This window comes from Coptis chinensis, chromosome 8 (assembly GCF_015680905.1).
Source record: "Coptis chinensis isolate HL-2020 chromosome 8, ASM1568090v1, whole genome shotgun sequence".
NCBI lineage: Eukaryota > Viridiplantae > Streptophyta > Magnoliopsida > Ranunculales > Ranunculaceae > Coptis > Coptis chinensis.
Window position 1 is genome coordinate 21,710,782 of NC_141463.1, and position 12,042 is coordinate 21,722,823.

At 34.5% G+C, this 12,042-nt stretch overlaps 1 pseudogene; it reads left to right on the forward strand.

The window, feature by feature from the left end:
* The first annotated feature begins 543 nt into the window (after positions 1-543).
* On the forward strand, positions 544-638 carry LOC147480495 (small nucleolar RNA R71; annotated as a pseudogene).
* The last annotated feature ends 11,404 nt before the right edge of the window (positions 639-12,042 follow it).

Below are 12,042 nucleotides of genomic sequence, written 5' to 3' on the forward strand. Positions count from 1 at the left end.
CTTGTCGTGGTAGAGCTTGGATAAAACTGTGCGTTGGCCTAACATATTGATTATTGTACCCTAGAGGTGTGACGTGTTGGTTATTTCTCCAACCGAAGTTGGGATTTTGTCTCCAAGGGGCGTTAGGTTCACTATTAATGGAACAAGCCTGTTCATAGGCTATAGGGACGATGGAAGTCGGGATGCTTCGGGGCTCCAAATGAAAATTACATGGATTTGAATTTACATTCATGACGGGGATAGGTTTTGTTGAACGTAAATGGCCTCTACCTTTTAGTGAGTGATTCGATTAGAGTTTTAAACTTCGGGATCGTGTTTAATTTCAAACATACCGGCGGCCTTAACGTATAAGAAGAACTAGCGGGCGGTGGATATCGTCACTACCCCCCCCATTGTTATTTCACTTAGTTTGATCCTCTAAAAATTTATAAGCCTCCGAGGCTCCTTTTTACTTAAGAAACTACCCCATTCATTATGTCAAGAACTTCTTTATGGTGGTGTAGAAGTCCTTTGAAAAGGCACGAACTAACGTGTCTTTAAGCTAGGTTATGATGTGGACACTCTATAAGGAGATCGGTGAAACGATTCCAAGCCTCTGAAAACGATTCATGAGGATTTTGTCGAAAAGAAATGAATCTTGGAAAGCATCTCATCCGTCTTTAGGGGTGGGTAAAATGTTCCATAAACAAATGAACAAGTTTAGCCCACGAGTCCACAGAATTAGGGCGCTTTGGGCGCTTAACCAAGACGCCTTTATCGGCTAAGGTGAAGGGAAATACCCTCGGTTTAATTTGTTCCGCACCAACCGTGCGATGGTGGAATATTGTTAGGACTTGTTCAATCCCTACGATGTGCCGATAAAGGTTTTCATGGTCTAAACCATGAAAAGCGGGTAACAAATTAAAATATTCGGGGATTCAAAAATCCCCCACTGGGTCTGCTAGAACGATGCAAGATTTGGGGCTATCGCTCAAGGCTTTGTAGAAGTCAGAGAGAGGAGTCTCTCCTTCTTCGGGCATTATATCAGGTGGTGTGTGTGAAATAGTAGCTAGAGGTGTAATGGTTGGTATACTAGATAGACTTGTTTGTTGACGTTGTCGTGTAATTACGTTCGGTGTTTTTGTTCGACCAGACCTTAATCTCATACAAGGCTAAGACCAAACTTAGCTAAACACGTCAACTCTCCAAACAATCTTGATATACTAGTATAAACCTCTAACTGGAGATGCGAGGTGTGGAAGAAAGGAATACCTGATTGCGTCCTTGCTTCGTTTATGAATAGCGTCTTGTTTACGCGTGTTCAGTGTATATAACAAGTTAGAACACCTTGAAAAACTTGAAAAATCGAAGTTCGAATCAAACCTGTGGAAATCCGGCAAAAAATTCAGCTCGGTGCTGGTGCACTTTTTGGGCTTGATGCTCCGGTGTAAACTTCGAAGTTCAGATGTTTGAGCTCAGGTCACGCTCTGTTTGAAGGTCGCTAACTTCACTTCCAAGATTTTAGCGCAGTCGCACTTCTTTTGGGCACGCAATGCGCTCCGTGCAATTTTTTTTTTTTTTTTTTTTTGCGAGGAAGTTTTAATGCTGAAAAAGACAACCACAGTTAGATCGAACAAGGGTGGGTGGGTGAAATGGGACTTTAAGAAGAGTACTTATACTATGAAAACAATGTTAAAGGTAACTAAGATGGCAGCGGCGCCATTTGATAAACATAAAAAGAATAAAGTTTACCTACGAAATGAACGATAAAACTCAAAACGTAAGTAAACTAAAACTTATTACGTGCCTAATTTATCAAAGATTTCTACTCTCAATCCTATTGAGATATAGTGGAGTAGATGATTCGTTCCACTCCTAGTTCTTTTCAAGAAAGTAATGTTCTCTACGAATAAATAATCTTAACTAAAGTCTAATGAGAGATTTACGAAATGATAACTAGACTACGATGCAACTACCCACAAGATGCAACTAGTCGACTATTTAAACAACTATGGGAATACTACGTCGGTTCTATGATAAGGAGTTAGAGGGGGATTGATTCCACCTTAGCTCAACTTAATCCACTAACGACGAATCGTCGTAATCCGAATTGAACTGTTTCGCAGAACAATCTGGTTATTCCTAATCCCTAATTACACATGGCATTTCTACCAATTCATAACTAGCATGTGAACGATTACACCTATTCTCATGGTGAACTAATCATTTCTAGAGCGGAAAGGAAATTACGACGACTCTACGATAATCGGAATCAAACTTTCATTAAGGCTTCTCAACCCCCTCTAATGGAGGTTTAGCCGAGAATCATCACGCTATCATTCCCAATCAAATTCGAACAAGACATGATATAAAGATTTGAACTTTACTTGTTTAAACTCAATTCAAAACTACTCATGCAATAATTGAATTAAACTAATAATGATAAATAAGTTAATCTAAGAATTGAACTAAATAAGTAAATGGAAAATAAAACTAGATTACCAAGAACATTATTTTATTAATCTAATGAATAATAAAACAATGATTCAAATACTAAATTAATAATCTACTTTGTTCTAAAGTAATTAATTAAACATGAAACTAGATCTAAAACAAGATATGAAAAACTAATTAATTAACTAATTGAAATTCTAAAACTAAGTTCTAAAACTAATTAATGGAGGCTAACTAATCTAGGTCTAACTATCTACCATTAACAAAGAGTCAAGCTCTTGTTTTTATACTTTCAGATCCAAAAATTGTGAATGGGCTTGGAGCCATGTTTTGGGCCAGAGAATCAGGCCCAAAACCAAATTCTTTCAGTCCAAAAAGGCCTCTTCAGATGCAGTTGGATTCAATAGACTTTTCGTCCACTTTTGCTCCTCTGATTGGGTCAAGGTTTAGACCATTGGAAAGCTCTTTCCGAGCCGGTCGTTTTGACATAAGGTAGGCCCAATTCCGAGGTCTGAGTCCAAAAATACGGCCTTCGGAAGTTCTGCTGACTTTGTGTGCCGTTTCTGCCTGCGTCGACTTTTCAGCTTTTGACCGGGCTTTAGAAAGGCTTTGTCTTCTTGAATCTTGGCCTTTAATCACGGAACTCCTTAGCAACCAATCTTTGCTCCTTTATCTCGCTAAAGTGGCACATTTCTGCACATCATGGACTTTGAAGCCTGAAATGCATAAAACACGAATGTCGGTATTAACTCTTAATTATTACTCACATAATTGGTCTAAAAGTATGACTGATACAGGGTTAAAACTACAGTTTTGGGCTCTTATCACCGCCAAACTGCTTCTGGTGGTCCAATATATCTGGCATCAATTAGGGCTGGCAATGGGTCGGGTAAGAACTGATACCCGATCCGGTCCAAACCAATAAAAGTGGGTCTGGGACAGATAGTTATCATATTGGACCGGTTCTGGGTCTTGAAAATCAGAACCGGACTTTTATTGGATTGGATCTGGATTAAGTATGTACCGAATCGTTGGGCCTAATCCAATTAAAATTTTTAGTCTTATTCTTCCTAATTTTCCTCCACCATATATTTCTACTAGTTTTTGAGCCCGTTCAACGAACGGGGACCGTTTTCATATAATTGATTTGATTTTTTTTTAATATTTTATAAATTTAATTTTTGAATTATTATATACTAAAAAGTTTTAACTATAGAATATTGTAATGATTTAAATTTTGATGAGAACACAAATTTATATAAATATTTAATGTGTCCAATATTAACGGGGACCGTTTTCATATTATTTTTTTTAATTTATTTTTTAAAATTATTATGTGTCAAAAATTTGAACTCCAAAATATTTGAATGATTCAAGTTTTGATCAAAACGATTTTTTTTTTTTTTAAATATTCAATGTGTCCCATATTTTACCATTTTTGTTTTAATATTTAAAAACTGTCGTAAAAGAAACCATCATTGATATCGAATGATTTGAATTCCCAAATTTTAGTTTAGAAATTTCAATCATCTATTATATGAACCACATACTAAGCTCACACATAAACTCTCTACGATCGGGTGCGTTATATTAAATTGTTATGAAAAATATTCATAACTATGCATAGTTTATGAGATATTTAAGTAATTTTTACTTACAGAAAGTGAAGATCATATTGAAAAGATGTATGATAACACACCATTTTAAATACGAAATTATACTTGTCAAACTAATATTTTCTGATGGTTTGAGGGATTTTAAGGTTGTACGTATAAGGAGATGAGAGAGAGTACCAATTAACTTTTGAATCAAGTGGAAGTCCATGATCAATGTTGCGAACGGTAAGCTCTATGAGATATATGTAGGGGTTGGGAGGAGAGATTATTGATGTTTGTTTATGTGTAAATAAGGGTAGCCCATTCTATGTTTTAGTTAAATAGCCAAGGTTAAAAGGTTTGGTATGGCACTTAGTCATGAATGAAACAATATAGATCACATGAGATACTGAAAAGTTTCCTTCATTGGATATATGACAAAGGCTTTATTGAATGCACTATTTCCACTACTAACATATTGAGTGATTTCATAGAAATGGTTCAAAATTTTAGTAGTCAAGAGAGCTTTGTAACATCTTATCTGGGACTTCTGGGCTACATTGCTTTAGTTGCCCTCACTTTGTTCGAAGGATACTACCATGACTGACTACTATGTACAGTACTATCTTACAATCTTGAAACTGTACCCTTTGGATTTACACATTGGTTCCCTTGGAAAATTGTCATTAAACATATTATTAGAAACACAAAAATGAACTGCCATTGAACATATCAACAGAAACACAAATATATATCAAATATTCGTCATATTCAACTACATATTTCACTTTAACATACAAAGCAACACATGTACATAACTAATAAATGATCTCAACAATAGTCATAAACTCTCTAACACACTCCAACCAAAAACTCATTCAAGTATTTTTAAAATATTAAACACCATATGCGTAGTCTAATCATCCTCTATGGTATACCACACAATCGCTTTCTACATTAATCCTTCATAGTTTGGCACTCGTAGGACCATAAATAGTTGTAATCTGTTGTGCCCCTTGAATGTAGCCATGTGATCTGACGCTATCTTTGTATCCCTTGAGTCTGTTCTGCCAGTTTTAAAATTCATATTGCACGACTACCAAATTTAGTATTCTCAACCATGCTTCATTTGAGCAATTAGGTAAACATAATGGGAAATCTGAGTATCAAAAAAACATAAAGATAGAAAACTAATTTACTAATACTTCCTTACCATTCAAGGTAAAACCCAAAGTGGACCCCCTACCAAAAACTAACACATGATATGCAATAAAAGGGGAGGCGAGAGTGTGTGAGGGCATAGTAGTACGTTTTTTTTCAAAAACTTTTGTAGGGGTAAAACCTCGTAGTTTCAGAAAATCTTATACTGATAGTCATATAACATATAAGTATATAACATAGTAATTTTTCCAAACCCCATGTCTTTATCCTTGTATGCAGTGATATTGATAAAGATATGTTTAATATGAGTAGATTGTCATAAGTGCATAATGAATAAATTGTTATGTAATTTTGAGCAAAGCATGTAGCCCTTGGTGCATCTTAATGTGGTGAAACATTTAATCCTAGCACCAACGTAGTATGTTTTGTGCTGAGCATGCATGAGTAGTTTTAGTCTTCTAGACTTAAGTAACACATTTTAGGGGGGGGGAAGTAATGCCCTACAGCCTAATTATATCACATCACACTATGTCTGTCAAATGTCCAGAATATTAGACTTTAGTAAAGGACGTTAGTTGCTATTCTTAAAACAATTGGCATAGAAAGAAGAAAGCAAGTATTGTACACTAAGACAAACCTTTCCATACCAGACATATATGATATGGTAACACAACCACAATCTCCTAAAAGTGGAACGGCAATATATGAGTATGTTTATACTATGGCATGTTTAGGTGGCTTTCATGAGGTTTGGTTTGATAGGATCTTATCAATCTAATTAATATCATATTGTACTAATCAAATGCTAGAATAAAGATCACTATGGCGATTTTTAATTTCCTTTAGTGGATAATTGTGCTATTATATGGATATGCACCACATCATATATCCCCCTAAATTTGTGACACTAATACATTCCTGCTGAACAAAATGCCTAAAAGGAAAAACAACAACTATGTACTGAAAATATGCCTAAAAGAATAATAACCATAGTTTTACACTGTCAACTTAGCATAGAGGATACCAAGTAACCTTATAACAAAGTAGATGTAATTGATCGAAAGGGATTACAAAACCTGTAAAGATTACGCTCATTGTGCCAAAGTTAGCCTGGAGATTTCTCAACTGGTGTGACATGTATCGAGTTGAAAGACAACCCTTTAAATATCAATCTGTAACCAAACTCACATTTATAAGGCTAGCAACCTTTTATGAATATATGTTCACCCCCATATTCTCACAAATGAAACTTTAAAAAGACTACGAAGAGGCAAACATTAATCAAGCAATTTCAGTCATGAACTAAACAACCCTTAGAACAAAACAAAACAAAAACACTGTTACAGTTTCTCTTACCGAGTTTGAAAAGAGGTTATTATATACATGTCAATGTAACTTGCACGAAAACAACTACCAAAGCAAAACACACTAAATCAATACTTCTTATCCAAAAGTAAGCATACCGTGTAAGAACCCTGGGTGCCAATGATCCAGTTTATGCAATAGGCATATTTTTTATCAGAGGCAATAGGCATATAACTTGCACAAACATTGGCCAAACCAACCCACCATTGAATGGTCTGATTTTCCACAAAATAGAATCCTGATTCTTGAGATTGACCTTGGTCAAGAGTCAGATCTAAAGTTCCTACATTAGATCACACTGAATGATGTTGAGTGTCCAGTCAACATCAATAAAAAAAAGTGAAGACAACATAAGATTTTTTTCATAAATCTATCTAATAAAATAGAACTATGTGGGTCCCAAAGGACCCCATCTAATGGTTGTTATTCATTTTCAGCAAAATATGACTTGGCGGAATCTAGGTGTTTGAAGAGGAGTGCATCCAATTTGCTATCCCATTCAACATCCAATTTACTTTTTGATGGGACAACACATTGATGGGCTATTTGACTATATAAATGAGTAAGAGGTTACAGTGCCGTACAGCACGGGCACACCCTAGTGTCATACGAAATAGGACAAAGAAATTAGAGAAAGTTGGTATGAAATAGTAACCCATGGAATAAGAGGTTTATGAGTTCACCTAATGAATTAGATCATTCTTAATTAATTTCCTATTGTTATTTTTTTTTTATAGTACTATAGGAAATAAAAACGCAATCTTCTCTCCGGCTTCTAATGCAGTATCATCAAATGACTATTCCAGCATACACACATAGTATTTCTACAAAAAACATGTATACAATTTTAGTGGTAAGTTCTTCACTGCAAAAATCAAATAGTAATAGAGCCTTACAATCAATTGCAAAGGAATTTCCAACGCAAACAGAAAATCTTAATAAGAATATTACAAAAAACATTAAGTATTATGATGTTGATAAGTTTAATTATAAGAACAGTACCTTATTCAAATTGCTTGAAAAACCTCTTTATACACAATGTTCTGTGTATATCCTTTTGGCTCATCGTCTTCCCTTTTTATTAGAAATTTTAGTCCCTGTCTAGATGTTGTTCTTGAAACAGCCACATATAATTGGCCATGAGTGAAAATTGGTTGTGGTAAATAAACACCAACATGGTTGAAAGTTTGTCTCTAGCTCTTGTTTATAGTCATTGCATAGTACACTCCGATAGGAAATTGTTTTCTCTTGAAGACAAATGGCCACTTGGTGTCACTCGGAGACAGGATGATTCTTGGAATGTAGACTGGATCTCCTATATTACTACCTGTTATAATTTTTGCTTCAATAACTTTGGATCCCAACCTAGTCACAATCAACCTAGTTCCATTGCAAAGGCCTGCCACTCTGGTTCAAATTCCGCATTAACATTATGGGAACACCAATTTTCAGCTCAATTAATGTTATGGTTTAGCACTCCAAAAAATTGAAGAGTATTCAAAAATTCTGTATGATAGAAAACGTCTTGTTCAGCAACTTTCCTGCCAAACAATTAAATAATCTTATAAGAAATGTAAAACAGTTATTTATTTATTTATTTGATGTGCTAACCTTCTATGGGACAAAGTGAGTCTGCACTCAAATAACTCTGTAACTCTCCTGGCAGTGATGAAATAATATATGAGTTAATTTCATCAACTGTTTCATTCTTAGGGGCCAAGATGGGTCTTGCCTTGAGGTACTTAACTGAGTTGTGATTTTTGGCAAAATCTGGATAAATAGTTGACACATCTTAAATTAGATTTTTTTTTTTTTTTTTTTTTCAATTAGCTAGAAGTTATTGTATTCCAAAAGGAGGCCACTTCTTGGTCTATATATAATTTTCATTGGGTATAGAGCAACTATAGTAAGTTAGTAACTATATACAACTCGTAAAAATAAATTTTAAATGAGCAATGGACGTAAACCATACATTCTTTTATAGATTTTAGAATTGATAGCTATATGTTGACTATAAGAGAAGGTGATTACATGTAATCTTGATCAAGTTTTTCATGGGCACAGATATATCATACACTTTAATTTTCTCGATGCCCATAGAAAATAACATATGTTTTGACGAACATTGAGATGAGCAAACTGAACTTTTGTTATCTTGGAAGTAACAGGTTTTGTCCGAGCAGCCCATGTCTACCTATGTTTGCCTTCATGAATGGGTGAACCATATACATGATTAACTACTCAATAGTATGCATATTGATTTTTGGTCTGGTTTCGTGGTGAGAGGAAGTTACTGAAATCTTAATTGAACATTTTGTAGCAACTCTGTACCTCTGTGGTATACATTCTAGGCCTTGGCATATCTCTAACAGGGGAGCTCACGATGTATGAGCCCATAAATTAGCTGCACTGGATGCGGAACAATGAGCCTGCATAATTTTGTTGTGTAGGCAATGGTTCTTCAGAATTGAAGTCTGCTGCTATGCGTATTTGAATGAAATTAATGATCTTCTTGGACGTATTCTCATCTATTTAAAGAGACCTACTCAGCCAGGACTGCTGCTGCTTCAGCAACAATACTTCCCTTGGTGGAATTTGCAAATGTTCTCCCAATTTGACCATTTAGACAACGCCTTATAACCTGGCAAGCCATCTCATTTGACATAACATCCCATAAACTGTCGCTTGCTAATATAACAAACTTGCCTTCTCCATTTGCTTTGTTATGCTGACCTCTGGTACAGAAATCACATACAATTTAAGGTACTGATCGCCTACATTCATCATATTTAGATGTTAGTTACGTTTAGAAAATAGCATAAACAACAGGAAGTAAGACTAATTCCATTTTTTAAAGGATAAATCATTGTTTAAATACCAGTTATAGATAAGCAGCAAAATTGGTATTAGATTTTTGGACCCGTTCAACGAACGGGACCCATTTTTATATGATTTTTTCCATTTTATTATTATGTATAAAAAATGTTACTTCCAAACTATATTGAATTTGGGTTGTATACAAATGTGGAGTTAAGTGATAAGCCCATTTGGTAATCTGTAATACGAAATTGACACATATAGTCCGATTTTATCGCTTAGGCCCATAGTGCACTTTTTAGGGCAGTAATACATCTTAGACATATAGCCCATAATAAAGTCTATTAACCCATTTAATTGTGGTTTAGTTTAATTTTTTAATGAAAATGTGTCATTGGTTTATTTATTAAGACATTTTTGTTGATGTATAAACTTGCACTTACTGAATCGTTAAGTTGTGATGGAAGAAGAATCAAAGAATTATTACAAATAGATTTGCAACTTTGCATAATGTTGTTTGAATATGCTGTAACATTGTTTGAACAAAGCGTTAGAGTGTATTTTGTATGTATGAATAGTATATCCAGCCAAAAAAATGTATGAACAACTTCAAAAGGCCAAAGTCTTCTTAATATGTATGTATTTTACGAAAGCCCAAACTTTGGCCCATAGTCTATTAATTCGTTGGAGTTTTGTGATGGTGTAGTCGTCTAAACATCGAGTTGTCCATAAAATGGTTTTGGCCTCATTGTTTATTTTTTTTAAAAACCCAATGCATTTATATAAAGTTTTCGATTTTCCGTTAATTATTTTTTGAGTTAAGTTTAAGTATAGTTGCATCCAGTTTAATTAAGTGTTTAGGTTACTTCAATGTATTTGATCTAGTTTCCAATTTTTTGTTACATAATACACGTGAACTGAGATTTAATTGTTCAAACACAAAAAAAGAGGAAGTTAAGACGTTCTGTAGTTTGTTTTGGTGAAAGTGTAGAAGTTTTTCCCTCATCGTTTTTCTTAACCTTAATAACTCTGAAGAAATGAAGAGCATTCAAGAACTTTATGATGAAGGAATTTCAAGTGGTCCGAATGTGAATACTAAAAAAAGACAAAGAAGAATTTAGCAGTAAAAGTTGTTGATAGGTAATTGTTTTTTATCATATAATTTTTTTGCTTTGTTTATAATATAATTAATATCCTTTGCTTTATATTTTAGATACCTATTTTGATTAACTTCTTGAAGATGGTTAGATTAGTTCTTCAAGTGATCCTTGGGTGTTGTTCTATGATATTGATTAGCTGATGGTTATTTATTTTTGTTTGTTGTTTAACTGATTTGTCATGCCCTGGGATAGGTGTGATAGTTGGATTTGCTTACAAATGCATTAGAGAAGGGCATTGTATATTGATGACATGGTTTTATGCAATTGGAAGGGATTATTGATCCATTCGCACTTCCATCAGGGAAATTGGTTAATTTTTTTGGCAATTGAACAGAAGTAGTTAACATGCCTTTTGCTTATTTATTCCTTGTGGGCTTCCTATTTGTAGTGTGTGATGATTTGTATGGAGTCTCTTCACATTGTTAGTGATGCATACATATGTACCCTACTCACTCACTGGTGGTCATATCTAGGTCCATACAGTCCTAAAATGTTTGTGTTACAGATTGGGTTGGTCATAGGCTTTCTTTCCCCTTTCAATTTCTCTGTGTGTGTGTGTGTGTTGTTGTCTAAACCCTCTAAACCACATTCTTAGGTTATTCTCTTTATATCACTTATTTGTCGTATCTTTCTCTTTCTCTTAATTTCAGTTTTGGCTGAATTGAATATTTGATGTTTGATTTGACAGGTTTAGTAGTAAACCTGCATCAGGAGTAATATGTCAGAGTATGGATTTGGAAGACAAATGTGTAGCTGTTGCAAACACAGAAATGGATAGCAAAGTCACATATGCTGGCTGCTGAGGTAGCTGTGGATATTGTTAAGAAATACCAACTGCTGTTTTGTTAGTTTTAAAAACTTGGTCTTAGTTTTTTTGTTTTTGGAGGGCATTTTTTTTTTTTTGAATTGTAATATGTCTTGATACTTTGCAAGTTTGTGTGTTTCGGTTAGTTGAATTATTTTCTAGCTTATGGTGAATTTTTCCTATCATTTTTCTCTCTTTGAATATTCATTTCCCTCTATTAGACCTGTCAGACTCAGTGAATAGTTATTTTGTTTTGATATTGTTCTGTTGCTCTGTAGTAGAATTGCAAACTCTTGACTGAATAACACAAAAACCTCTTCAACTTGCTTCATTGGTTCCAACGGTGGCAGCTGTGGAATTTGCTATTGGGTAAGCCATTTTCGTTATTACTTTTCGAGTCCGAGCGACTATTACTGTAGAATTTATTAATAGCATTCAAGGTTAAACACGACTCCTAGAGAGTTACAAAATATGAAGTTCTGTTCTCGTTTCATTCTCTTCTTTCCTTTTTTACTTGGCAGGGGCATGGCCTTTCTTGGCTGGGCGCATCCGATTCTAAAGTCCTTTCCTAAACAACTTCTAATGTTTCTAAATGAGATTTAGTTCCACGGATATGCAGGATAGAAAGATGATATTTGTTGCTATTCTATCTATTTGTGCATCAAGTTCGAAGAAAGTCTCAATCTATAATGAAGAAAAGATAGTA